Here is a 27,998-nt window from a genome sequence, read left to right as displayed (position 1 = left end):
CACTACACGATACATAATCCTTTTTGTCACCGCTGTCCTCCGAAATATGACTTCGTTTGAGCCATTCCATAGCTTTCATCAAATCACACTGGCTGCCTGTCTCACATTTTGCCTTTATGGCACAGCTACATACCCCCAGAACCACTGCCAACCTCTGCCGTCTAGATACCATTCTCTCATCACACTCTCATCGCAACTCCAGTCCTATTTCATCAAAACCTCATAACAAATACAACCATATCCTGTCCCAGTACCCGATATATCAGTTCCCTACCATAGCTTCGCTTCTACGTTCCCCCCTTGTATTGTGTTGTATTGTGTGTTAACCAGGTACCTAGAAACGACGGAGAGGCTCCATCCCCGCCGCAACCGCAGTGGTCCACAACCTCACGACGACTGTCGCAGTCCACTTCACCCCTCCGCCGCCCCACACCGAACCCAGGGTTATTGTGCGGTTCGGCCCCCCCCCCCCCCCCCCACCACCACCACAGGGAACGTGTCACACCAGACGAGTGTAACCCGTATGTTTGCGTGATGATGTACGCGTACGTGGAGAACTTGTTTGCGCAGCAATCGCCGACATAGTGTAGCTGAGGCGGAATAAGTGGAACCAGCCCGCATTCGCCGAGGCAGATGGAAATCCGCCTAAAAACCATGCACAGACTGGCGGCTCACCGGACCTCGACACTAGTCCGCCGGGTGGATTCGTGCCGTGGACCAGGCGCTCCTTCCCACTACCGAAAGACGTGCGTTAGGCCGATCGGCTAACCGGGCGTGATACGTTCCCTCCTACTGATCTCATTATCTTATTGCATCCAACTGTTCACCCAGATCTTATCATGAAGCCTTCAATCTTAGGCGTCCAGCCATTCTATTGATCCGCCATCACCACACTGGATACGCAATGTCAGTGCCACAGTTATAACATGCTAATAACTACTGCCACATGATGGTAAGTTTTAATATTATCCGTTTGGTTTTTCACTTTTTAATGGTTGTTTTAACAAAGTAGAATCAAAAATGCTGCAAGGCTGATGAATAGCTACATTCAGCTGCAGCAATAAAGGGAAAAAAGTGGGTATGCACTCACTAGACCTCGATGAACTCGCAGCTGAGCAGCGGGCCGGACGGTGAGGCGAGCTCTATGAGTGCGACCGTCTGCTCGTGGTGCACCAGCCGCAGCAGCGAGTCCTGCCTGACCCGCAGCCCGCTGTAGCGCTTGTAGTGCGGCTGTGCAGAGGTGCGGCCTGCAACACCGTACAAGCTCTGCATCACTACGGGGAAAGGCTGTAGTCGCTGCGGGAAAGTTGCTACTCGTGTCTGTTGTTACAGCACTGGTGCGGTGCAAAACCACGACATGGAAAACCAGAGGTGCTGAAAACATGATGGACCCAGAAGAGGAGGAGGGAAGGAAGAGGTTGAGAGGGTATGCGATATTATTTACCGAATAAACAGTACAGTAAATTTACGAATAACTTGGTAGCATGAGGCCACTTATTAGTACGACTTTCAATCCCAATTGTTATGGATGCACGCACTGATTCGGTTAGAAAGGGTGTCATAAAGCCGAGATATCCTCTTCTGTGGCAAACAGGCCCAGAACAGTTGCAACTGGTCCTTGATGTCCTTGAAAACGGCACTGGGACTGGGCAGACGTTTCATAGAGACACTTACCATGTGTGGAAGAGCGTTGTCCTGCTGAAAAATGGTACCATGACATTCTGCTATGAGAGGTAAGACAAGAGGACCGAAGATGTCCGTGACATACCGTTGTATCGACACAATTCCCTCGGTCACTACCTCCCGTGTCGTGAAGTCATTCCCGATGGGTCCCTGCCCACCTTGGCACTAGGAGTAACTCCGCTGTGCCTCTCGAAATCATTCGAAGAGTGGGACCTCTCCCCAAGTCGGTGCCGTACTCGCCGACGTTGGTCATCCGGGGTAGTGCAGAACCTGTAAGCGCATTGTCACATCGCTGGCTTGGTTGCGGAATATCTTTGCGGGCAGCCGCGTCTTCAGAGTCGAGCGCGGGACACAGAACTGTTATGTTGTGTTGTGGGTAGCTCTGCATGTGAGAGGCATTGTTAGTACGGAAGTTGAAGTGTTGCTACAAGTGCTATTACAATAAAGTGATAAAATAAGTAAATGATTCAGGGGAAAGTGCGTCAAGATGTAATTAAAAATGAGCAGTGCCGCCGATAACGTATTTGTGTATCCTCTCGTTGCGTGTCGCACAGTAGCGATCATCCGCGCCATGTTCCGTCTCCCAGAATGAACTGATGTGAATCAGTAGAAATTAGTTACCATAAAAGAGTGCAGTCATGTGCCAGTGTCTTGTAGCGAGCGTGAGGATGTGCGTTCGATCATCGCGTTTCCCCTTTATCAACAATCAGCCGCGCCGCGACGGTTACGCGCACGCTCGTACAAGTGAGAACTGAGAACTGAAAAATTAGCTTTACGAACAGTGTGATATCATTACTAGGGCAAGGAGGACTGGTACCAAAAGAAATCTGCGTATGCGTGGCGAGCCTAAGAACTTTCGTTCGATTATTCGGCTTTCGCATCATCAACAATCATCCGCGCCGTGTTCGGAACGCGTACGCTCGTCCAAGTGATATTGTGGACAGATAAACATCAAGGTTTTTAACTGGGATAAACGTTTACGACTTAGAGTGTAAACAGTGCAACCTGTGATTTCTTATCGTCTCAGAATACAGATGTTCATACCAGACGTAGGACAGTGTTGTGTTTTAACGTTGAGTGGCTCTCCTAAACCCGCCTGCATATTTCGATAGATAATTTCAGGCAAGCCAGCAGCAGTGTGGAGCAGAACAGTACGACCGCCGCGCGATTATCAGGTACGTGATGTGGACAGGGGCCGGCCTGAGTGTCCGAGCGGTTCTAGGCGCTACAGTCTGGAACCGCGCGACCGCTACGGTCGCAGGTTCGAATCCTGCCTCGGGCATGGATGTGTGTAATGTCCTTAGGTTAGTTAGGTTTAAGTAGTTCTAAGTTCTAGGGGACTGATGACCACAGAAGTTAAGTCCCATAGTGCTCAGAGCCATTTGAACCATTTGTGGACAGCGCGCACGGTCCGAATTGACAACCAGTTTAAGGTACCCCCATCCATTTGTACCCCCGGGCGTGTTACAAACCGTCATTCGTCGTTGAATACAACGCAGTGCAATACATAAGCAGTCCCTGCTTCCGGCTCGGTACCACTCCAAACACAGCCGTTTGTGTTGTGGTGTTAACGGCAGACAACTGGTGGGACGGTAATTATGTAGCCTGAATGCTGACGAACTCCAACCAATAGTGTGGGGTGGCACAGAATTTTGCACGGAGTCCGTTATTTGTTCTCGGATGGCGGGCGCAGATGTCAAGGGATTACGATGTGCTTGGTGCACAATTTGGTGATCTTCCTGGTGGTTATCAAACGTGGTCGACCACAACCTTGACGACGTGTATGGCTGCCCTGCAGTCCAACAGCGGGCCACTGTCACATTAGAATTCCTCTCAAATCTGGATGCTGCACGCTTCGGGTAGCCGGTCAAATGGGGACCCGCTTTGAGGCCCCTTTCAAACTCTTGTCAGGTTTAGATAACGCTGTCTCACACGAATATGCGGCATTTCCGTGTGATTCACAGTCATCACTCTACATCTGACGCTGTTATACACCCTGCCAGGTCTAGGAAAAAAACTAAACACGAACAACATTAATGCATTTTGTGGCCTTTCCGTCTGACACAGAGAGTTGCAACTCTAATTATTCACATACCCGCCGATGGTCTGCTCATGTAGAAAGTTACAGTGATATCTAACCATGCCTTCTGCGTGCTTCATCTTTTTCATCAGGCAATGTACTTAACAGTAGCACACACAGTCACAGGCCCATAGTGATTTCTGGAGGTGGGGAGGGGTTACAGTTTCTTATTTTCTCCGCCTCTCCTCCCCAGATATAGTTTGTTATCACTCCAACTTCTAACATACCGCAGTTGCCTATAATAATTTATTAACATTAATGCTTAGTACATCGCTTTAGCATAATGTTCGTGAATAATGATTCAAACGACATAAAAACGAAATATGCATTCACATTATCAGTATTTCACTTAGCATTATGACTGTCAACACAGGTTTTGCGGAATATCAGCATGCCAGCGTGTAAATAAGAGGAAGGCTGTTTTTTTTTTTCAGTCGTTTGCACCTACGGTCGGGAGAGTCAGCACCTCTGCCGTTTTTTGTGGTTTGTAGGGTCCAACCGCCAACTCCAGATCTGTGTTGGGTTTGTCGTTCACAGCAGGTACGACCAACTTATTGACGGTCGCCCTTACCTGGCTGGAATGCAGAGGATCAGCGCACAAGCGCATTTATGTGTGCAAGCCCTTGAGAGGGCATATGAAAACCTTGCAATATCTTAGTATTCCTGTAATATATCACTAAAGTGTAGAATAATGACTGCTACCAGTAACCGCTTGGTGGCTAGCGGAGTATATATGTAGATGCAACAACGGAAGGTGATTTCATTTAACAGACGACCGATTTCAGGATTGTGTCCATCTTTAGGTGGTTTACATTCAGATACATGTTTCCGTACTCAGTATTGGAGATCAATAAAGTTAGAGTATCGATATCGTTTTAACATTACATTATCACATTTTTGTACGAAGATATTTCGTCCTTTACGCATTAACTGTATATTAGTCACCACACTACACTCAAAAGATCCGCAGCTCGTGGTCTAGCAGCTAGCGTTGCTGCCTCTGGATCACGGGGTCCTGGGTTAGATTCCCGGCCGGGATGGGGATTTTCTCTGCCCGGGGACTCGGTGTTTGTGTTGTCCTCATAATGTCATCATCATCATCACCTTTCGTGACAGTTGATAGCTTGGATTGAATTCAAATTAGACTGTGTAAAAATTGGGACTTTGCACGGGCACTGATGATCGCCGCACAAACCGAACATCGTCATCATCAACACTCGGGAGCCAAAGAAACTGGTACACCTGCCTAATATGGCGTAGGGCCCCCGCCAGCACGCAGAACTGCCGCAACACGACGTGGCATGGACTAGACTAATGTTTAAAGTATTGTTGGGGGGGATTGCAGGGCTATCCATAAATCCGTAAGAGTACTAGGGGGTGGGAAACTCTTCTGAACAGCACGTTGCAAGGCATCCCAGGAATGCTCAATAATGTTCATGTCTGGAGAGTATGGTGGCCAGCGGAAGTGCTTAAGCTTAGAAGAGTGTCCTGGAGCGACTCTGTAGTAATTCTGGACGTATGGGATGTCGCATTGTCCTGCTGGAATTGCCCAAGCCCGTCGGAATGCATAATGGACATAATGATGCAGGTGATCAGACAGGAAGCTTACGTACGTGTCACCTGTCAGAGTCGTATCTAGATGTATCAGGGTCCCATATCACCCCAGCTGCACACTCCCCACACCATTTAAGAGCCTCCATCAGCTGGAACAGTCCGCTACTGATATGCAGGGTCCATGGATTCCTGAGGTTGTCTCCATACCAGTACACGTCCATCCGCTCGATACAATTTGAAACGAGACTCGTTTGACCAGGCAATATGTTTCCAGTCATCAACGGTTGAATGACGGTGTTAATGGTCCCTGGCGAGGCGCAAAGCTTGGTGTCGTGCAGTCATCAAGAGTACACGAGTGTACCTTCGGCTCCGAAAGCCCATATCGATGATGTTTCGTTGAATGATTCGCACGCTGACACTTGTTGGTGGCCCAGCATTGAAATCTGTAGCAATTTGCGGAAGGATTGCACTTCTGTCACATTGAACGATTCTCTTCAGTCGTTGTTGGTCCCGTTCTTGCAGGATCTTTTTCCGGCCGCAGCGATGTTGGAGATTTGATGTTTTATGGGATTCCTGATATTCACGGTATACTCGTGAAATGGTCGTAAGGGAAAATCCACACTTCATCGCTACGTCGGAGATGCTGTATTCCATTACTCGTGCACCGAGTATAACACTATGTTCAAACTCACTTAACTCTTGGTAACCTACCATTGTAGCAACAGTAACCGATCTAACGACCGCGCCAGGCACTTGTTGTCTTGCATTGGCGTTGCCGACCGTGCCGTCTTCTGCCTTTTTACATATCTCTGTATCTGAATCAGCATGCCTATACCAGTTTCTTTCGCACTTCAGTGTAATTATTGGTGTTTCCATGTTACATTTTTGATAAAGTAGTGGCACTTTAGATCTGGTAACTTGAGACACACATAAACGCCTGAAACCCGTAGTTTGTTAAATGAAATCGCCTTCTGTTGTGAATAGTAGCGGTTATTATTCTACACCTTATAAAGGAACAGTTATGGAGTTCAACTGCACCCATTATGGAAAAATACGTTTAATATTTTGACTGTTTCCGTGCTGCCTTGTGTTCCGAAAATTATCTAAATGCTTTTAATAAAATGTTATTTGGTGAGATCTTCAGGACTCACTTCTTGGATCTGCACCTCAGCCTGCAGACAACTTCTTTGGGGGTCAGACGGTTGATATTTTGACAGTAATAACAAATACTCTGCCTGCTCACAAGTATCCGGATTCCTCTATGGAATGAGGTGTCATGACACGTGGACCTGCCCAATAAGAAAATAGGCGATCAGTATTGTGTTGTCAATACAGAAGCAGTAACAGCAGAATGGGTCGGTCAGGAGAACCCATTGATTTCGAACGCGGTCTAGTAATTGGATCTCACCTAAGCAACAAATCCATCATGGACATTTCAACCCTTCTAAAGCTGCCCATATCAACTCTTAGTGATGAGGCTGTGAAGTGAAAACGCGAAGGAACAACAACAGCTCAATCAAGACCAGGCAGACATCATACACTGATGGACAGCAAACGTCGTGTGTTGCAGAGGGTGGCTCCGAAAAAAAATGTATGAAATCACCGGAAGGCATCACTCGTGAGTTCCAAAGTGCTACCAGCACTCCGGCTAGCAAAATGACTGCGCGTAGGGAGTTAGAAGGAATTTCGTACAGTGGTCTAGCAGCTCCTCATAAGCCACACATTTCTGCAGTCAACGCTAAGCGACGCTTGAGGTGGTGTAAAGAGCGACCTCACTGGACTGCGGATGACTGGCAACGATAGACTTGGAGTAAAACAATTATCTTTCTTTCCGAACTACCACTGCTACTTTTTAACCTAAAATCCTTCAAAGATGACGTTTTAAATATCTGGACTTGAAGCCTAGGGTTACCTTTTCAGAATAGCTGCCTAGGTGTGATAAATCATGCTATACCCTGTGGCAATCCGATAGAAGGTATTGGGTTTGGAGAATGCCTAGAGAACGTTGCCTTCCATCATGTGTCACTAGTAAGAACCAAATCAAATCTTGCAGAAGGCGCAGCCGTTTGCAGTAAGGCGACCGTATTCTGATCGCTAAAACCGCCAGCATATCGTAACATAGCCTTCTCCGAACTTCACCGTCGGCACTACACATTGCGACAGGTAACGTTCTGAAGGCATTCGCCAAACCGAAAACATTCCATCGGATTGCCAGAGGCTATAGCGTGATTCATCACTCCAGACCACCGGTTGCCAGTCATCCAAAGTCCATTGATGTTGCTCTTTACACTAGCTCGGGCGTCGCTTGGCACTCAGTACAAAAAGGCGTGGCTTACAAAGAGCTGTTCGACCATTATACCTCACTCTTTTTAACTCCCTATGCACAGTCGTTATATTACACTGAAGAGCCAAATAAACTGGTACACCTGTCTAATATCGTGTAGGGCAACCGCGAGCACGCAAAAGTACCGCAACACGACGTGGCATGGACTCGACTAGTAGTGCTGAAGGGAACTGACACCTTGAATCCGTAAGAGTACGAGGAAGTGGACATATATCCTGAACAACACGTTGCAAGGCATCCCAGATACGCCCAATAAGGTTCATGTTGGGGAGTTAGGTGGCCAGCGGAAGTGTTTAAACTCAGAAGAGTGTTCCTGGAGCCACTCTGTAGCAATTTTGAACGTGTGGGGTGTCGCATTGTCCTGTTGGAATTTCCCAAGTCCGTTGGAATACAGAATGGACATGAATGGATGTAGGTGATCAGACAGGATGCTTACGTACGTGTCACCTGTCAGAGTCGTATCGAGATGCATGTCACCCCAACTGCACACATACCACGCCACTACAGAGCCTCCACCAGCTTGAACAGTTCCCTGCTGACATGCAGGGTCATAGATTCATAAGGTTGTCTCCATACCCGTACACGACCATCCTGTCGATACAATTTGAAACGAGACTCGTCCGACCAGTCAACATGTTTCCAGTCATCAACAGTCCAATGTAGGTGTTGACGGGCCCAGGCACGGCGCAAAGCTTTGTGTCGTGCAGTAATGAAGGATATGCGAATGGGCCTTCGGCTCCGAAAGTCCATGTCGATGATGTTTCACTGTATGGTTCGCACGCTGACACTTATTGATTGCCCAGCATGAAATCTGCAACAATTTGTAGAAGGGTTGCATTTCTGTCACGTTGAACGATTCTCTTCAGTTGTCGTTTTCTTGTAAGATCTTTTTCCGGCAGCAGCGATGTCGGAGGTTTGATGTTTTACGTGATTCCTGATATTCACGGTACACTCGTGAACTGGTCGTACGGGAAAATCTCCACCTCATCGTTACCTCGGAGATGCTGCGTCCCATAGCTCGTGCGCCGACTATAACACCACGTTCAAACTCCCTTACATCTTGATAACCTATAATTGTAGCAGCAGTAACCGATTTAACAACTGCGCCAGACACTTGTTGTCTTATATAGGCGTTGTCGACCGCAGGGCCGTATTCTGCTTGTTCACATATCTCTGTACTTGAATATGCATGCCCGTACCAGTTTCCTTGGCGCTTCAATGCAGCTGGTTGCACTTTGGAACTTGCAAGTGATTCAAATGGTTCAAATGGCTCTGAGCACTATGGGACTTAACATCTGAGGTCAACAGTCTCCTAGAACTACTTAAACCTAACTAACCTAAGGATATCACACACATCCATGCCCGAAGCAGGATTCGAGCCTGCGACCGTAGCGGTCGCGCGGTTCCAGACTGAAGCGCCTACAACCGCTCGGTCACAGCGGCCGGCGCATGTGATTCCTTCTGCTGATTTCATGCGATTTTTTTTTCCAGCCATCCTCCGCTGTACTCGACGGTCCCTGTCCGTCAGTGTATGATGTCTGCCTGGTCTTGGTTTAGTTGTTGTTGTTCCTTCGGGTTTTCGCTTCACAATATCATCACCAAGAGTCGACTTGGGCAGCTTTAGAAGGGTTGATACGTCCATGATGAATCTGTTACTCAGGTAATGTCCAATGAATAGTCTACGTTCGAGGTCACCGAGTTCTCCTGACCCACCCAGTCTGCTATTAACTGCTTCTCTACTACTTTACTATCTCTATTCCTTCATTGATTTGCTTCCTGCGATGTTAACTGTCCAACAGTTTTAAATACATCCCTCCATCCACAGCCGACGTCATACAGGTGGTGATCCAATGGGTATCCAAAGACATTTGGTAACATGGTGTAAAAAGCAGTTAACAACACTTTATGTTGATTTAACCATTTTTATCTCTCTCGAAAATTTGCTCATATGTGTTTGTATAGCAAGCAGTGACGTTGTCAAATTGCTGAGTACGAGCCACCAGCACTTTAATATGTAGCTTGCGAATGAGAATATTTTTCGAATGTGAGAAATTGAAACCAAAAAATGTTGGGATGTCCAAAGAAGAGTTGTCTACACGTGACAGAATTCACTGATTAGCACGAAAATATTGCGGGAATCCTCAATTGATACGCACGTGAAGTATTATGGGAAGATCGGTGTATATTAACAGAAGACTATTCAAATTTCAGTGACTTGCGAAAGCAGCTCAAGAACGAACGCATGGTATAACTTACATAGAAAGAATGTATGAGGAAGGAAAAACTAGAAAAAATATGCGTCTTTTGAAGGAATAAGAAGATACCGGCTTAACGTTCCGTCGATGGCGTGGTCATTTAAGACGAAGCAGAAGTTCAAATTGGGAAGGAGATTGGTCATGTTCTCTTCGTAGAAGCCATTCCGGCATGTGCCTTACGTGATTTAGAGAAATCACGAAATAAAACCTGAATCTGGATGCATGGATGGGGGTTTGAACCGCCTCACTCGCGAATGCGAGTCCAGTGCCCGACCACTGCCTCACGTCTCTGGGTTATTACTGGACTGCTCCTAGTTTAGTGAAATAAGACCGGAGATAGCAGAACTGGTCGCTGCAACTTTTTGTTACAGTTTTATTCATTTTTAAACAGTACAAACGTAAAACGGTTATCGCATTGATAGAAGCTCCTGTGTCCCGGAAACCATGATATTTGTTAGCTTTAAAACTGATCTTTTGCACGCTGTAAATGTCGTTGGTGTTTACAGGAAAGGAAGTTTCTCTGCCGCACTATAGGCGACTTATTACGTATTCGTCCTTGCACTTGTCCAGGCGAAAGGAAAGCGAAATGGGAGAAACCTCTGATTTTCAACAAGAACACAATACTGAAGAGCGGTCAGTTGGTGCAACTGTACCGACAACCGCCCGCGTGTTACGCGAATAGAGCGCAGCTGTGTGCACGGTGATCACCGGAAAGATTACTGAGGACCATTCGTTATCATTAAATAATAATGATGGACGAAAATCAGTATTCGACTATTGAAAGGGATCTTCACAAAGGACTGCACTGTCCATGTTGCTTCTGTACCCTATCAATATAGCGAAGAATATTCTGTAGTAATCACACTCCACCCCTGGCTGCACAAGATGTTCAACAATCGCAAGAGAAACATTCCAATCTCTTATCATTACGTTATCGTTCATCTGCGTAGCTCAGCGATCAGTACGGCTGACAACTCTGCAGGGAGCCCGGCTTCGATTCCCGGCCAGGTTGAAGATTTTAGTTGCTTGGAGGCTGGGTGTTATGTTGTTCTTATCATCATTCCATTATCATCGACTAGCAGCACGCGAAATGGCGTCAAATAAAAATACTTGCACTAGGCAGCCGAACTCATAGGGTCTCCCGGCCAGCAATACGATACGATCATTTTATATTCACCACCTTATAATTGCCCAGAAGAAGATAGACAACGGCGATTTTAATTGACAGCGAACAAAGATGATTACAAGTGACTGATAAAATTCGATGTGGCGAATTTCACCTTGTTTTCAATAACACGTTGCCTTTGTTTATAACAAACCTCCCAAGAGAAAGTTGGATCGGACATCCAAATTCCCACTCCCACATGGAGTGTTTATAATACACGGTATCACAGTTGCACGGTATTCCGTTAGGTCTATTGTTTCTTTCGATGTACGGATTATGAGCAGCAATCCTGCATCATTTATGATGGCCTAGTGAGTGGTATGCTGCATCTACCGTTTCCCAATAAGATCACTGCCGTCGAAGATAATAGTACTGAATCTGGTACAAGGGGTGGTCAGAAATATGGCACCACTGCGAGAAATCGTGCTTGAACACAAATGCAGACGATAGCCAAGCATGCAGGTTGCGCTGTTGCATTTTACTATGAACGGCACCTGTGCAATGTCCTCAATACTTTGCAAGTGTCAGTCGCGGACAGAACAGTGTCCTGTGTAGTTATGAGTGCATCATGTCGGAGTCCAACGAATAAAAAAACGAAGATATAGCCTAAACACACAGTTGATAACGAGGCCAGTGGAAATGGAAAATAGTCTCGGATTGAACAAAGTATAGGCATTCAAGTTTCAAGTGAGCCGTTCAATCATTTGCTTTAATTGATTTAGGGAAATCAGGAAAACATGAATTTGGAAACATGAACAGGTTTTTCAGGTGCCACCAACATTGACAATTTTTTTGTTAACTTGCTTGAATTATGTAAGATGTTTCGAGGTATAACCTCATCAGTAGGTGAAAAAGGCAGTATAAAATCATTTAACGTAAAGAAACATAGATCTTAAAGAATACTATCTTAGCGTGAGCTGTGGCCTACCTGCAGAAGAAGAGCCACAGCAAATGCCCAAAAATGGCTCAAATGGGTCTGAGCACTATGGGACTTAACATCTGAGGTCATCAGTCCCCTAGACTTAGAACTACTTAAACCTAACTAACCTAAGGACATCACACACATCCATGCCCGAGGCAGGATTCGAACCTGCGACCGTTGCAGCAGCGCGGTTCCGGACTGAAGAGCCTAGAACCGCTCGGTCACAGCGGCCGGCCAGCACATGCCAAGATAAAATACAACTACTTTAGGATCTACGTTTCTTATGTTAAATGTCTTTTGTGTTGCCTGTTTCGCCTGATGACGAGGTTATAACTCGAAACATGTTGCAAGATTAAGTAATATAAGCAAATTAACAAAAAATTGTGAGATACCTAATTTAACAGTTGCGGTCGGGTAACACCCAGTATGGTTTAAAATTGACGAATCTGATTTCCTGGATGGGGTTTGAAGTGCCGTATGTGAGTCCATTGCCTCAACAAGTACGCCGTCGATTTCGGTCAAGTTCACATAACACTGAGCTGATAGTAGTACACTGTTCAGAACGTCACGAGTACCTGAAAATTAGGGTCAATCAATGATGTGTTCTTACGAATTCTTCGAAATTAAGATGAACTGCCCCATAATTTGGTGTAGAAAAGATTCAGATTTAAATTAAAAAATGCACTGAGGTGGCAGAACTCATGGGATACCTGCTAATATCGTGTACGACCGCCTTTTGCCCGGTGTAGTGGAGCAGCTCAACGTGACATGAGATCAACAACTCGTGGAAGTTCCCTGCAGAAATATTGAGCCATGCTGTCTCTATAGCCGTCCACAATTGTGAAAGGGTTGCCAGTGGAGGATTTTTTGCACGAACTAACCTCTTGATTATGTCCCATAAATGTTCGATGAGATTCATGTCGGGCGATCTGGATGGCCAGATCATTCGCTCGAATTCTCCAGAATATTCTTCAAACCAATTGTGGCCAGTGACATGGCGCATTGTCATCTACAAAAATGCCATAATTGTTTGGGGACATGAAGTCCATGAATAGCTATAATCATCTCCAGGCAGCCGATAAAGCCATTTCCATTCAACGATAGGTCCAGTTGAACGTGATGACAAAATCCATTCCACGTAAACACAGCCCGCAGCACCAGCTTGAACAGTGCCTTGTTGACGACTTAGGTCCAAGGCTTTGTGGGATCTACACCACACTCTAACTCCTACCATCCGCTCCTACAAACTGACATGGGGACTCATCTGACCAGGCCACGATTTTCCAGTCGTATAGGATCCAATCGATATGATCTCGAGCCCAGGAGAGGCGCTGCAGGCGATGTCGTGCTGTTAGGAAAGGCACTCACGTCGGTCCTCTGCTACATAGCCCATTAACGCCAAATTTCGTCGTACGTCCCACATTGATTTCTGCTTTTATTTCACGCAGTGTTACTTGTCTGTTAGCACTGACAACTCTACGCAAACACCGCTACTCTCGGTCGTTAAGTCGTTGGCAACTGCGGTGTTCGTGGTTAGAGGCAATGTCAGAAATTTGGTATTCTCGGCACACTTAAATTCTATAACCATTTCCGAAAGGGACTGTCCTATGGGTCTACCTCCAACTACCATTCCGCGTTCAAAGTTTGTTAAGTCCGGTCATGCACATTCAAGTTGTAAGTAGGCTGTTTAGGTTTCTATGTTGGTAACACCACGTAGCGCTCTGGATGAAAATCGCTGACTGTGCTGTGTGCAGTCTGTGGCTGGTTGGACTCATTGTTGGAATATTCGCTTGCGTAGTGTTGGGCATTTGGATGTGAACAGCGCGTAGCGTTGGGCAGTTGGAGGTGAGCCGCCAGCAGTGGTGGATGTGGAGAGAGAGATGCAGAGTTTTGGGAGGTTGCTATAAGCGGACGATCTGGACGTATGTCCGCCAGAAAAAGGAAATTTGTAAAGATGTATGTCATGAATTGATAGATTATATATATGATGACTTTTGAACACTATTAAGGTAAATACATTGTTTGTTCTCTATCAAAATATTTCATTTGCTAACTATGCCTATCAGTAGTTAGTGCCTTCAGTGTTAAAATCTTTTATTTAGCTAGCAGTAATGGCACTCGCTGTATTGCAGTAGTTCGAGTAACGAAGATTTTTGTAAGGTAAGTGATTCATGAAAGGAATAGGTTCTACATCTACATCCATACCCCGCAAGCCACCTGACGGGGTGTGGCGGAGGGTACCTTGAGCTCCTCTATCGGCTCTCTCTTCTATCCCAGTCTCGTATTGTACGTGGAAAGAAGGATTGTCGGTATACTTCTGTGTGGGCCCTAATCTCTCTGATTTTATCCTCATGGTCTCTTCGCGAGATATACGTAGGAGGGAGCAATATACTGATTGACTCTTCGGTGAAGGTATGTTCTCGAAACTTTAACAAAAGCCCGTACCGAGCTACTGTTGTTGTTAGTCAGGGCCATTCTTTTGTAGGGATTATTGAGAGTCAGATTGCGTTGCGCTAAAAATATTGTGTGTCAGTTTAGTGATGATCAGAATAAGTAAAGAGAAAACTGTTTGAGGACGTTGAGTTTTACTCAGCTGTCTTTGTATCAAATAACATAGAGGTTTTCCAGCACTGTCATTTTTAAATTTTTCTGTGGAGACGTTTCAAACTCGGAGTCTGCCTGCTTAGCTGGGTGGTAACGTGCTTGCCTCCAGTGCAAGCAGCCCCGCGTTCGATTCCCGGCCGAGTTGGAAATTTTCTCCGCTCTGGGACTGGCGTTGTGTTGTCCTCACCATCATTTCATCTTTATCACCGGTGCGCAAGTCGCCCAATGTGGCGTCGAATGAAATAAGACTTGCACTCGGCGGTCGACCTTCCCCGTATAGGGGCCTCCCGGCCAACGATGCCACACGCTCATTTCCATTTTTATTCAAGTCGGAAAGCTTTTGACATTAAACAGTCCCATTCCGCGCCTGTAATCACGTCAGAAACCTTTGACGCGGATCACCCAAGTACAAGTAACATCTCCGCCAATACGCTGGCCTTTTATACCTCGTATACGTGACGCTACCGCCATCTGTCTATGTGTGTATTGCTATCCCGTAACTTTTGCCAGTGTATATTAGTATAAGGCGGAAACCTGTAACTTTTTACTACGGTGTGGATTCGCATAATAAGAATGGATTGATGAAACTGACAGATCTTGATGAAACTGTTGTTGTTGTTGTTGTCTTCAGTCCAGAGACTGGTTTGATGCAGCTCTCCATGCTACTCTATCCTGTGCAAGCCTCTTCATCTCCCAGTACCTACTGCAGCCTACATCCTTCTGAATCTGCTTAATGTATTCATCTCTTGGTCTCCATTACGATTTTTACCCTCCACGCTGTCCTCCAATACTAAATTGGTGATCCCTTGATGTCTCAGAACAGGGTACAATATTCCGGAGGTAAAATAGTCCCCCATTCTGATCTCCGGGCAGGGACTACTCAAGAGGACGTTGTTATCAGGAGAAAGAAAACTGGCGTTCTACGGATCGGAGTGTGGAATGTCAGATCCCTTAATCGGGCAGGTAGGTTAGAAAATTTAAAAAGGGAAATGGATAGGTTAAAGTTAGATATAGTAGGAATTAGTGAAGTTCGGTGGCAGGAGGAACAAGACTTTTGGTCAGGTGAATACAGGGTTATAAATTGAAAATCAAATAGGGGTAATGCAGGAGTAGGTTTAATAATGAATAAAAAAATAGGAATGCAGGTAAGCTACTACAAAGAGCATAGTGAATGCATTATTTTGACCAAGATAGACACGAAGCCCACGCCTTCTACAGTAGTACAAGTTTATATGCCAACTAGCTCTGCAGATGACGAAGAAATTGATGAAACGTATGATGAGATAAAAGAAATTATTCAGGTAGTGAAGGGAGACGAAAACTTAATAGTCATGGGTGACTGGAATTCAAGAGTAGGAAAAGGGAGAGAAGGAAACATAGTAGGTGAATATGGATTGGGGCTAAGAAATGAAAGAGGAAGCCGCCTGGTAGAATTTTGCACAGAGCATAATTTAATCATAGCTAACACTTGGTTTAAGAATCATGAAAGAAGGTTGTATACACGGAAGAACCCTGGAGATACTAAAAGGTATCAAATAGATTATATAGTGGTAACACAGAGATTTCAGGTTTTAAATTGTAAGACATTTCCAGGGGCAGATGTGGACTCTGACCACAATCTATTGGTTATGAACTGTAGGTTAAAACTGAAGAAACTGCAAAAAGGTGGGAATTTGAGGAGATGGGACCTGGATAAACTGAAAGAACCAGAGGTTGTACAGAGTTTCAGGGAGAGCATAAGGAAACAATTGACAGGAATGAGGGAAAGAAATACAGTAGAAGAAGAATGGATAGCTTTGAGGGATGAAATACAGGGCTATTACAAATGATTGAAGCGATTTCATAAATTCACCGTTGCTCCATTCATTGACATATGGTCACGACACACTACAGATACGTAGAAAAACTCATAAAGTTTTGTTCGGCTGAAGCCACACTTCAGGTTTCTGCCGGCAGAGCGCTCGAGAGCGCAGTGAGACAAAATGGCGACAGGAGCCGAGAAAGCGTATGTCGTGCTTGAAATGCACTCACATCAGTCAGTCATAACAGTGCAACGACACTTCAGGACCAAGTTCAACAAAGATCCACCAACTGCTAACTCCATTCGGCGACGGTATGCGCAGTTTAAAGCTTCTGGATGCCTCTGTAAGGGGAAATCAACGGGTCGGCCTGCAATGAGCGAAGAAACGGTTGAACGCATGCGGGCAAGTTTCACGCGTAGCCCGCGGAAGTCGACGAATAAAGCAAGCAGGGAGCTAAATGTACCACAGCCGACGGTTTGGAAAATCTTACGGAAAAGGCTAAAGCAGAAGCATTACCGTTTACAATTGCTACAAGCCCTGACACCCAACGACAAAGTCAAACGCTTTGAATTTTCGGCGCGGTTGCAACAGCTCATGGAAGAGGATGCGTTCAGTGCGAAACTTGTTTTCAGTGATGAAGCAACATTTTTTCTTAATGGTGAAGTGAACAGACACAATGTGCGAATCTGGGCGGTAGAGAATCCTGACGCATTCGTGCAGGAAATTCGCAATGCACCAAAAGTTAACATGTTTTGTACAATCTCACGGTTTAAAGTTTACGGCCCCTTTTTCTTCTGCGAAAAAAACGTTACAGGACACGTGTATCTGGACATGCTGGAAAATTGGCTCATGCCACAACTGGAGACCGACAGCGCCGGCTTCATCTTTCAACAGGATGGTGCTCCACCGCACTTCCATCATGATGTTCGGCATTTCTTAAACAGGAGATTGGAAAACCGATGAATCGGTCGTGGTGGAGATCATGATCAGCAATTCATGTCATGGCCTCCACGCTCTCCCGACTTAACCCCATGCGATTTCTTTCTGTGGGGTTATGTGAAAGATTCAGTGTTTAAACCTCCTCTACCAAGAAACGTGCCAGAACTGCGAGCTCGCATCAATGATGCTTTCGAACTCATTGATGGGGACATGCTGCGCCGAGTGTGGGAGGAACTTGATTATCGGCTTGACATCTGCCGAATCACTAAAGTGGCACATATCGAACATTTGTGAATGCCTAAAAAAACTTTTTGAGTTTTTGTATGTGTGTGCAAAGCATTGTGAAAATATCTCAAATAATAAAGTTATTGTAGAGCTGTGAAATCGCTTCAATCATTTGTAATAACCCTGTAGTGAAGGCAGCAGAGGATCAAGTAGGTAAAAAGACGAGGGCTAGTAGAAACCCTTGAGTAACAGAATAAATATTGAATTTAATTGATGAAAGGAGAAAATATAAAAATGCAGTAAATGAAGCAGGCAAAAAGGAATACAAACGTCTCAAAAATGAGATCGTCAGGAAGTGCAAAATGACTAAGCAGGGATGGCTAGAGGACAAATGTAAGGATGTAGAGGCTTATCTCACTAGAGGTAAGATAGATACCGCTTACAGGAAAATTAGAGAGATTTTTGGAGAAAGGAGAACCACTTTTGAATATCAAGAGCTTTGATGGAAACCCAGTTCTAAGCAAAGGAGGGAAAGCAGAAAGGTGGAAGGAGTATATAGAGGGTCTATACAAGGGCGATGTACTTGAGGACAATATTATGAAAATGGAAGAGGATGTAGATGAAGATGAAATGGGAGGTATGATACTGCGTGAAGAGTTTGCAAGAGCACTGAAAGACCTGAGTCGAAACAAGGCCCCCGGAGTAGACAACATACCATTAGAACTACTGACAGCCTTGGGAGAGCCCGTCCTGACAAAACTCTACCATCTGGTGCGCAAGATGTATGAGACAGGCGAAATACCCTCAGACTTCAAGAAGAAAACTGACCTTATAAAATTTACGTCATAAATATGAACGTAATATGAGGTAGGCGGCAATATACCGAAGTGAATGAAAGTATGTATTTGTTAGTTGTTGCTGCAACTCAGCTGTAAACAGAAGAGAGGGAAAGCGTGCTGAAAGTGGACTATTGTGCGTCGCTGTGCGTAAACCAGAAGTGCTAACGGCTGCATGCCCGACGAGACGGCGGAGGCTGATGGGTGATTTCGCTTTCCTGCAGTGTGGCACCTGCGCCGTTAACGCTTCCGGATAGCTGACACTACGCAACAGATGAGGGAGCGGGCAGTCCGCTGCAGCTTTCACTCGCACTGGCAGAACGCAGCGCTGCGCTTGCTCCCGTAAACGTTTGGCAGACCCCAGAGGCTGCGTACTCCGTGCCGCTCTTGCTAAGTACGCAGGGTTCGCCTTGAGTTACTAGAGCTCCAAATTGAGCGCCGAAAGTTATTTTTGATGCCAACTTTCTGCAGTATTAACACGGGAGGAGGAAAGTGCAATGATTTATAAAGTAACAATGATAACAGTGAGGAAGGGTGCAATTTCAAGACAAGTTATTAAATTTTTCCATGACAGGTGATGCATATTAGCCATTAAGGAAAGCCGCGCGGGGTAGCCGTGCGATCTGAGGCGTCTTGTCACGGCCCGCGCGGCTTCCCCCGTCGGAGGTTCGAGTCCTCCCTCGGGCATGGGTGTGTGTGTTGTCGTTAGCGTAAGTTAGCTTAAGGTAGATTAAGTAGTGCGTAAGCTTAGGGACCGATGACCTCAGCAGTTTGGTACCATAAGACCTTACCACAAATTTCAATTTTTTTCATGAAGGAAAAATCAAATTACTATCAATAGCACAGAAATTAATTCTTTTGCAAAGTATTTCCAGATAAAGAGCAAAACTGTAGGTTGTAGAAAGTATTTACTATCAAAAACAGTCTTGATCACAATTTGTTTATTACGGTGACCGGTTTCGACAACTACTGTGGTCACAGTAGTGGTCGAAACCGGTCACCGTAATAAATAAATTGTGATCAAGACTGTTTTTGATAGTAAATATTTGTAACACACTGACCACTGTCACTCCCATAATGTATTCAAAATATAGAAAGTATGTTGATAACTCTCTGATTCTGTTTCGAGGTTCCACAAATGAAATCCATTTAGTTGCAGATGAGTTAAATAAAATGCACCACAAGATCAAATTCACAGTAGCAAACCAAAGGGGGGTGCATTAAGTTACCTTGACATCCTAATAATTAGACAGAATAACAGACAAGAGTTCCAGATCTTTAGGAACCCTTTCACCACACATGTGTATGTCACCAAAAACAACATAAAGTAACTTACTTCAGGGCAATTCTTAACAGAATATGTAAAATGCGACTAGATCGAAAACAACAGCTTGTGTTACAAAATATAAAACTATTATACAAAATGATAGTTACATTCCTGCATTAATTGATGACCCCCACGGTAAAATTATGACGAAATCATATAAAATTAACAATGACTGTATAGCCAATGTTCCTCCTCAGGTCCCACAAACGAAAATTAAGTATGTCAGCCTGTTGTTGATAGAAACTCTGTCATGTAGAAAGGAAAACTTACTTTGTAATAGCAGTATGAAAACAAGTAACAGTGTGGCAGACGTACACATACTGTTAAAAAGACCTGAAAATTCACAGTGTGTCAGTAATTTACAAGATTATTGCGATTATTGTCCCTGTTACTATGTGGCACAGGCAGGGAGAAGATTCGGCTCCCTATACAGAGAAGATACAGATGCACTACGATTGTCAATCTCTGCAGTTGTTAAGAAATAATTGGCAATCGCGATGATCTTAAAAAAAAGTTAGTCCTGGAAATGCATACAACAGTTTTATCATAATAGATGTTATATATTAATGTTTACCGTAGCCTATTGAAATGAAATATTTTGTGTGTTTGTATATTATAAAATAAGATAAATCTGCAGCATTATCCAGTGTCGCAAGTACAATACACGAAAAAACAGTGTACAACCAACTGGCAAAATTTGCGCAAATCGATTATTTAAAAAAAGGTCGACTGTAACTTTTGGTTCCCGTCAGCTGCGTGTTATTGTGCTGTAACTTCGTAACTGCGTTTTCGGCGCGTTGTGCTCATCTTTTGGTTGTCACACCGACGTAATGGAAGAAGAGAATACTACGTTGAGAACAAATCTAGGGCCTTCTATCTTTTCTGTGTGAGAAACTCACTGTACACCTCCCGCAAATTGGTGTGAGAACAACAGAAATCGCTGAAGAAGGATAAAACAAATTTGATAACACAATAGCGACTGATTGTGGCACGCCTTCCACAGCAGTTAACTACTTCCTAAAGCTACCTTTCTTCAACGAGGTGACCAAGTTAATTTACATCGTTTGTCAAATGATATGAATATGTAAGGGCGCTGCCACGCGTTCCATATTTATTCCATGACAACAATGCGGTGGCGGCCGGTGGTTAATATACAGGCTGGTGCCATCGCCACTGAAGGAATGAAATAGATGTGTCTTCATAACGGCAACAAACCTATGTGACGTCAGCGCGGAGCGAGATTTATGTAAGGCTATTTTCTCTTTGCACTCACATAACCATGTGTCGCAGCTGACAGTATCGTAAACAGTGAAACAGCACGTTGCCAATACGGTTCACGGGGTGTTGATAAAGGGAAGTCATAGCCGCAGACAACAGAACTGCAAGTGACAAAGTGTGTCGAAAAATCGGATGGGTTGCGGAAGACTGGTAGCGGCTTAAGTAACAATGTGTGTTGATAAGTAAGAGGAAACCCACTTCAGTGAAGCATCACCGAAACATGGATGAGTGAAGAAAAAACTAGAAATTCTGTTATGCTCAAGACAGAATCTCTTAAACGTATGTATTATAAATCGAAACACGGACCTTAAGATGAAAATCTCATAGCCACGTGCTCATCAAAGGCAAGTCGTTTTCGACGTCTATCATATTTGCCACTTTTTATGTACTAAATTTTCGTTACAGTTAGGTGTATGGCGATAGAGTACCTTAACTTTCAATTTATCTTCTTAAGATAAAACAAAAAACAGCAGACACAGTAAGTAATTGATCCGTTTGTATAAGAAAAGATATGAAACACTCATTGAAGAGGACGCTACCCACAAAACTAGTTGATATGCAGAAGAATCTAAGTTCTTATGTACATACATCTTTGGAAAAAATCAGTTGGGATTGACACAGCAGAAAAGTCAACATTAAAATGAATGCTTCGAAGGAGCAGAGCGGAGGGAAAGACTGGCCTTTTCACAGATAGACATCACAATGACACACTCAAGTGCCTCTTTGAATTTAACGCCAACGTAGGTTATGGGCCCGAGCGTCGTAAATCCATCGTTGTGAAAACACAGTGACTGTTAAGAGGCGGCACGTACTTAAAATGTCGTCACTTAGTGAGTAACAATATAATAATCAGTTCCTTTACAACGTACACTGTCTATGTCTGCTATTCGCGACATGGGAGAGAGCAGAAGCCAGTTGGTTGGGATTTCTGCAGTGAATGGCCAAATGTCAAGGCCCAGTGGCCTGTGGCCGCCCTGTTAGAAGGCGCTACACGGACTCTGAAGTCATGCAATGGATGTCTACATCTACATTGATACTCCGCAAGCCACCCAACGGTGTGTGGCGGAGGGCACTTTACGTGCCACTGTCATTACCTCCCTTTCGTGTTCCAGTCGCGTATGGTTCGCGGGAAGAACGACTGTCTGAAAGCCTCCGTGCGCGCTCTAATCTCTCTAATTTTACATTCGTGATCTCCTCGGGAGGTATAAGTAGGGGGAAGCAATATATTCGATACCTCATCCAGAAACGCACCCTCTCGAAACCTGGCGAGCAAGCTACACCGCGATGCAGAGCACCTCTCTTGCAGAGTCTGCCACTTGAGTTTATTAAACATCTCCGTAACGCTATCACGGTTACCAAATAACCCTGTGACGAAACGCGCCGCTCTTCTTTGGATCTTCTCTATCTCCTCCGTCAGACCGATCTGGTACGGATCCCACACTGATGAGCAATACTGGTCTGTTTGTTATCAGTAGGTCCAAGATGTTATCTCCACGAGTCGGTTCTCTGTTTAATTGCTCGAGGTAATTTTCGGATAGTGCACTCAGTATAATGTCACTCGATGCTCTGTCCCTACCACCCGTCCTAAACATCTGAGTGTCCCAGTCTACATCTGGTAAATTGAAATCTCCACCTAAGACTATAACATGCTGAGAAAATTTATGTGAAATGTATTCCAAATTTTCTCTCAGTTGTTCTGCCACTAATGCTGCTGAGTCGGGAGGTCGGTAAAAGGAGCCAATTATTAACCTAGTTCGGTTGCTTAGTGTAACCTCCACCCATAATAATTCACAGGAACTATCCACTTCTACTTCTCTACAGGATAAACTACTACTAACAGCGACGAACACTCCACCACCGGTTGCATGCACTCTATCCTTTCTAAACACCGTCTGTACCTTTGTAAAAATTTCGGCAGAATTTATCTCTGGCTTAAGCCAGCTTTCTGTACCTATAACGATTTCAGCTTCGGTGCTTTCTATCAGCGCTTGAAGTTCCGGTACTTTACCAACGCAGCTTCGACAGTTGACAATTACAATACCGATTGCTGCTTGGTCCCCGCATGTCCTGACTTTGCCCCACACCCGTTGAGGCTGTTGCCCTTTCTGTACTTGCCCAAGGCCATCTAACCTAAAAAACCGCCCAGCCCACGCCACACAACCCCTGCTACCCGTGTAGCCGCTTGTTGCGTGTAGTGGACTCCTGACCTATCCAGCGGAACCCGAAACCCCACCACCCTATGGCGCAAGTCGAGGAATCTGCAGCCCACACGGTCGCAGAACCGTCTCAGCCTCTGATTCAGACCCTCCACTCGGCTCTGTACCAAAGGTCCGCAGTCAGTCCTGTCGACGATGCTGCAGATGGTGAGCTCTGCTTTCATCCCGCTAGCGAGACTGGCAGTCTTCACCAAATCAGATAGCCGCCGGAAGCCAGAGAGGATTTCCTCCGATCCATAGCAACACACATCATTGGTGCCGACATGAGCGACCACCTGCAGATGGGTGCACCCTGTACCCTTCATGGCATCCGGAAGGACCCTTTCCACATCTGGAATGACTCCCCCCGGTATGCACACGGAGTGCACATTGGTTTTCTTCCCCTCTCTTGCTGCCATTTCCCTAAGGAGCCCCATTACGCACCTGACGTTGGAGCTCCCAACTACCAGTAAGCCCACCCTCTGCAACTGCCCGGATCTTGCAGACTGAGGGGCAACCTCTGGAACAGGACAAGCAGCCATGTCAGGCCGAAGATCAGTATCAGCCTGAGACAGAGCCTGAAACCGGTTCGTCAGACAAACTGGAGAGGCTTTCTGTTCAGCCCTCCGGAATGTCTTTCGCCCCCTGCCACACCTTGAAACGACCTCCCACTCTACCACAGGTGAGGGATCAGCCTCAATGCGGGCAGTATCCCGGGCAACCACAGTCGTAGTCCGATCAGGGGATGCGTGGGACGAGCTGGCCATCCCCGACAAACCCCCATCCGGACCCCCACAGTGATGCCCATTGGCGACAGCCTCAAGCTGTGTGACCGAAGCCAACACTGCCTGAAGCTGGGAGCGAAGGGATGCCAACTCAGCCTGCATCCGAACACAGCAGTTGCAGTCCCTATCCATGCTAAAAACTGTTTTGCAAAAAACGTCTGAACTAATCTACAGAGAGCGCAAACAAATCGACAAAATTTAAACGGTTATTAAAATACAAGATTGCCTAGTAAATGCAGTAATGTTGCTACTTGCGCACTGCTGACACTGCTCGGCGGCGGAAGGAGACTAAGCGAAATTACACTATTCAGGTACTAAAACGCGATGCTACACTCTCAAATACTATAAAACGCCCGAAATTTATGAATTAAACAATGCAAGTACCAAAAACACGCAAAGAAATTAAGAATTAAACTATGTAACAAATGAGTGAGCTAGGAGTATACGACTTGCTGCTCAGCTGCTTATCCAACGGCGGCAGGGAGCACACTGACTGACCAACCGACACTGGCCGTTCAAAACAAAAACAGTAGACAAACGACTACGCGAATTTACACTATTCAGGTACTAAAACGCGATGCTACAACTCTCAAATACTATAATACGCCCGAAATTTATGAATTAAACAATGCAAGTACCAAAAACACGCAAAGAAATTAAGAATTAAACTATGTAACAAACGAGTGAGCTAGGACTATACGACTTGCTGCTCAGCTGCTTATCCAACGGCGGCAGGGATCACACTACAACTAATTCCTCCTCACGTTTTCAGTCAGCACAGGTTCAAATTCTACAGGCAGAAACAGAGTACGCCATGAACGTGGATAGTTCGTGATACAGGTGCTTCATGAACCGTTGTTTCATTCCCTGCCTAAATTTAGTCGAGGATAATAAGAAAGTTTCTTACAAGGGAACCTCCCCATCGCACCCCCCTCAGATTTAGTTATAAGTTGGCACAGTGGATAGGCCTTGAAAAACTGAACACAAATCAATTGAGAAAACAGGAAGAAGTTGTGTAGAACTGTAAAAAAATAAGCAAAATATACAAACTGAGTAGTTTACGGAAATATATGCAACATCAACAACTCTGGAAACGCGGGACCCCCGTGGTCTCGTGGTAACGTGAGCAGCTGCGGAACGAAAGGTCCTTAGTTCAAAACTTCCTGTGAGTGAAAATTTTAATTTTTTATTTTCAGTTTATGTGACAAACTCTTATGTTTTCATCACTTTTTTGGAAGTGATTATCACATCCTCAAGAAAACCTAAATCGGGCAAGGTAGAAGAATCGCCATGTGTACAAGTTAGGTGGGTCGACAACATATTCCTGTCATGTGGCGCACATGCCGTCGCCAGTGTCGTATAGAATATATCAGATGTATTTTCCTGTAGAGGAATCGGTTGACCTATGACCTTGCGATCAAATGTTTTCGGTTCCCATTGGAGAGGTACGTCCTTTCGTCTACTAATCGCACGGTTTTGCGATGCGGTCGCAAAACACAGACTCTAAACTTATTACAGTGAACAGAGACGTCAATGAACGAACGGACAGATAATAACTATGCAAAAATAAAGAAAGTAAAATGTACACTCCAGGGAAGACTTGAACCAAGGACCTCCCACTCTGCAGCTTCTCACGCTACCACAGGACCACGGCGCTTCTAGGCTCACAATGTCCATGATGTTACCTATGTGGCCCATGGACTACTCAGTTTGTATATTTTGCTTATTTTTTCACAGTTCCACACAACTTCTTCCTGTTTTCTCAATTGATCTGTGTTCAGTTTATCAAGGCCTATCCACTGAGCCAACTTATAACTTAATCTGAGGGGGGTGCGATGGGGAGGTTCCCTTGTTAGTGTTGTTATTCATGACTTTCTCTTGTCCTTCTAATAATTAAAACTCCTCTGTGTTACAAATTCTCGGAAGAGACACAGGTAAATACCATGTCATCAAAAGTGCCTGGACACCAAAAATGGCTCTGAGCACTATGGGACTTAACTTCTGAGGTCTTCAGTCCCCTAGAACTTAGAACTACTTAAACCTAACTAACCTAAGGACATCACACACATCCATGCCCGAGCCAGGAGTCGAACCTGCGACTGTAGCGATCGCGCGGTTCCAGATTGTAGCGCCTAGAACCACTCGGCCACTCCGGCCGGCGCCCGGACACCCATTGCGATGTAAGATCTCGCTTTGCTACTGTTATGCCATACGAGCTCTGCACTAGGTTCCGAATGCCCTCTTCCAACTACAACGACTGGGGAGGGAGCTCTCATTCTGCTGGGTACCAGGGCACATGAGTATTGCGGGGAGCGAAACGGCGGGTCTAGAAGCCAAGAAGGGGTGTCGTGATCCTTAGTTATTTCAGTGTGCTTTCCCCCTGCATGCTGTCACCTCGTTGTTGAGATGCAAAGTCACGCGTCGATGGGAAGACGATTTGGCTGGAAGTGACCGACAATAAGCTCCGTGTAGTAAAGCCCAAAACTCAGCCGTGGCGTACATCCTTCTTGCCAGGTGGACGGGACGAGGTACTTTTTACTCGTCATCGCATAGGACACAGCCCTATGACGCATGGCTACTTACTCCGGCGAGAGGACCCTCCAATGTTTGCATCACATTTTATTGGACTGTTTTTATTTTCTGACCAGCGGGCCGCGGCGGTTCTGCCCTCTATTTTAAATAACGGCTAAACGAATGTGGTTCCAATTTTAAAGTCTTATGAATTATCCAAAATTTTTCCCAAGATTATAGGGAGATGATATTAATGTATTAAAAGGGTGACTGCCTCAGCCAAGTTGTCCGTAATCGGTCACCAGTCATATTTCCCTATACTTTTCTTTTAGCTCCTCTGTGTTTTGTTTTCTCTGTGTTTTAATTTCATGTTTAGCCTCTTTCTAATTGTTTTAGCGCATGTGAGATAGAATCACTGCGTGATCATTTCGAGTGCCTGAGAGTGCAACAGTTTTATAGTTTATCTCCACATTAGTTCGTTTTAATGAGAGTAAGGGTCCTGATAATCTCACTGTTGACCCCCCATAAGATCCAGACACACACACACACACACACAAACACACACACAGACAGACAGACAGACACACACACACACACACACACACACACACACAATCCGCCAGGTTGCAGTGCACTGGCGGCGTGTTATGATACCAGCCTCCCTGGAATTTGGAGGGTAGCTGTTGCTGGGTACTTGTGAGAATTGATGTGGGGCACGCAACCGGTGTCTAGACCACTTCAAAGGCGATTTACGGGGTTCGGGTCAGTACTTCGATCATGATATCAGTTCAGTAAATACACCTGCTTCTAGGTCGACCGGCTCGTTATCATGTTAATACAGCAAAAGCCCAGTTGTATTCTATTGCCACATTTGAGAAGCTTGCTGTAGACTAAATGTATCTAGCAACACCTGTGATCGTTTTGTCATTGCCCAAAATGACTGTCAGACCTAAAGAGTTTCACATTATCGCAGCGCATTCACCGAGTTTCTCAAGTTGCCACAGTACACTCAGGTAAATACCGTTCGCCAGACACCTGTCAGGCCCTCACGCACCCATCCGAGTTCGTCATGGTGTATCGTGGTTAAGTCCTCCGAAGCAGCTTCTTCCGTTGCTCCTGAGGTGTATAATGGGATTTTTTGTTCCATTATAAGCGGCGTCGCGCATTCTTTCCCGTGATAGTCACATCGTAACCGAGTTCTAGTGCCTCTGGACGGAATTTCTGTTAATGAACTCTGCACTTGAACTACAAGGTCAATCTCCGAAAAAAAAAAAAATTGATTAGGACGTTTGGTGAAGGGTAGCATTTTAATTGACGCTGTCTCTGCTAATTTGTTCAGCATGCCGGAAGATTTATAAGTTTCATAAAATTTATAACGTTTCTACTCCAGAATAACTTTATAAATAGTGGAACCAGGCGAGTGTAACTCGTGTGAAATCTCTCTAGCGAAGTACAACTGATAGCTAACTCTCGCCAAGCTCACCTCGCTGACT

The 27,998-nt window shown here is 45.2% G+C and overlaps 1 protein-coding gene across 1 annotated transcript in view; it reads right to left on the bottom strand.

The window, feature by feature from the left end:
• LOC124794083 (acidic phospholipase A2 PA4-like) overlaps window positions 1-27,998 on the bottom strand; it is a 211,688-nt gene that overhangs the window by 121,414 nt on the left and 62,276 nt on the right. Inside the window, exon 2 of the mRNA XM_047258071.1 lies at window positions 1,091-1,247. The gene's annotated coding sequence lies outside the window, so the exon portion shown is untranslated. The remainder of the gene's footprint in view (window positions 1-1,090; window positions 1,248-27,998) is intronic.

Source organism: Schistocerca piceifrons, chromosome 1 (genome assembly GCF_021461385.2).
Source record: "Schistocerca piceifrons isolate TAMUIC-IGC-003096 chromosome 1, iqSchPice1.1, whole genome shotgun sequence".
Taxonomy (NCBI): Eukaryota; Metazoa; Arthropoda; class Insecta; order Orthoptera; family Acrididae; genus Schistocerca; species Schistocerca piceifrons.
Note: the sequence above shows the minus strand (reverse complement) of the source record. Positions and strands in the feature narration are given on the sequence as shown.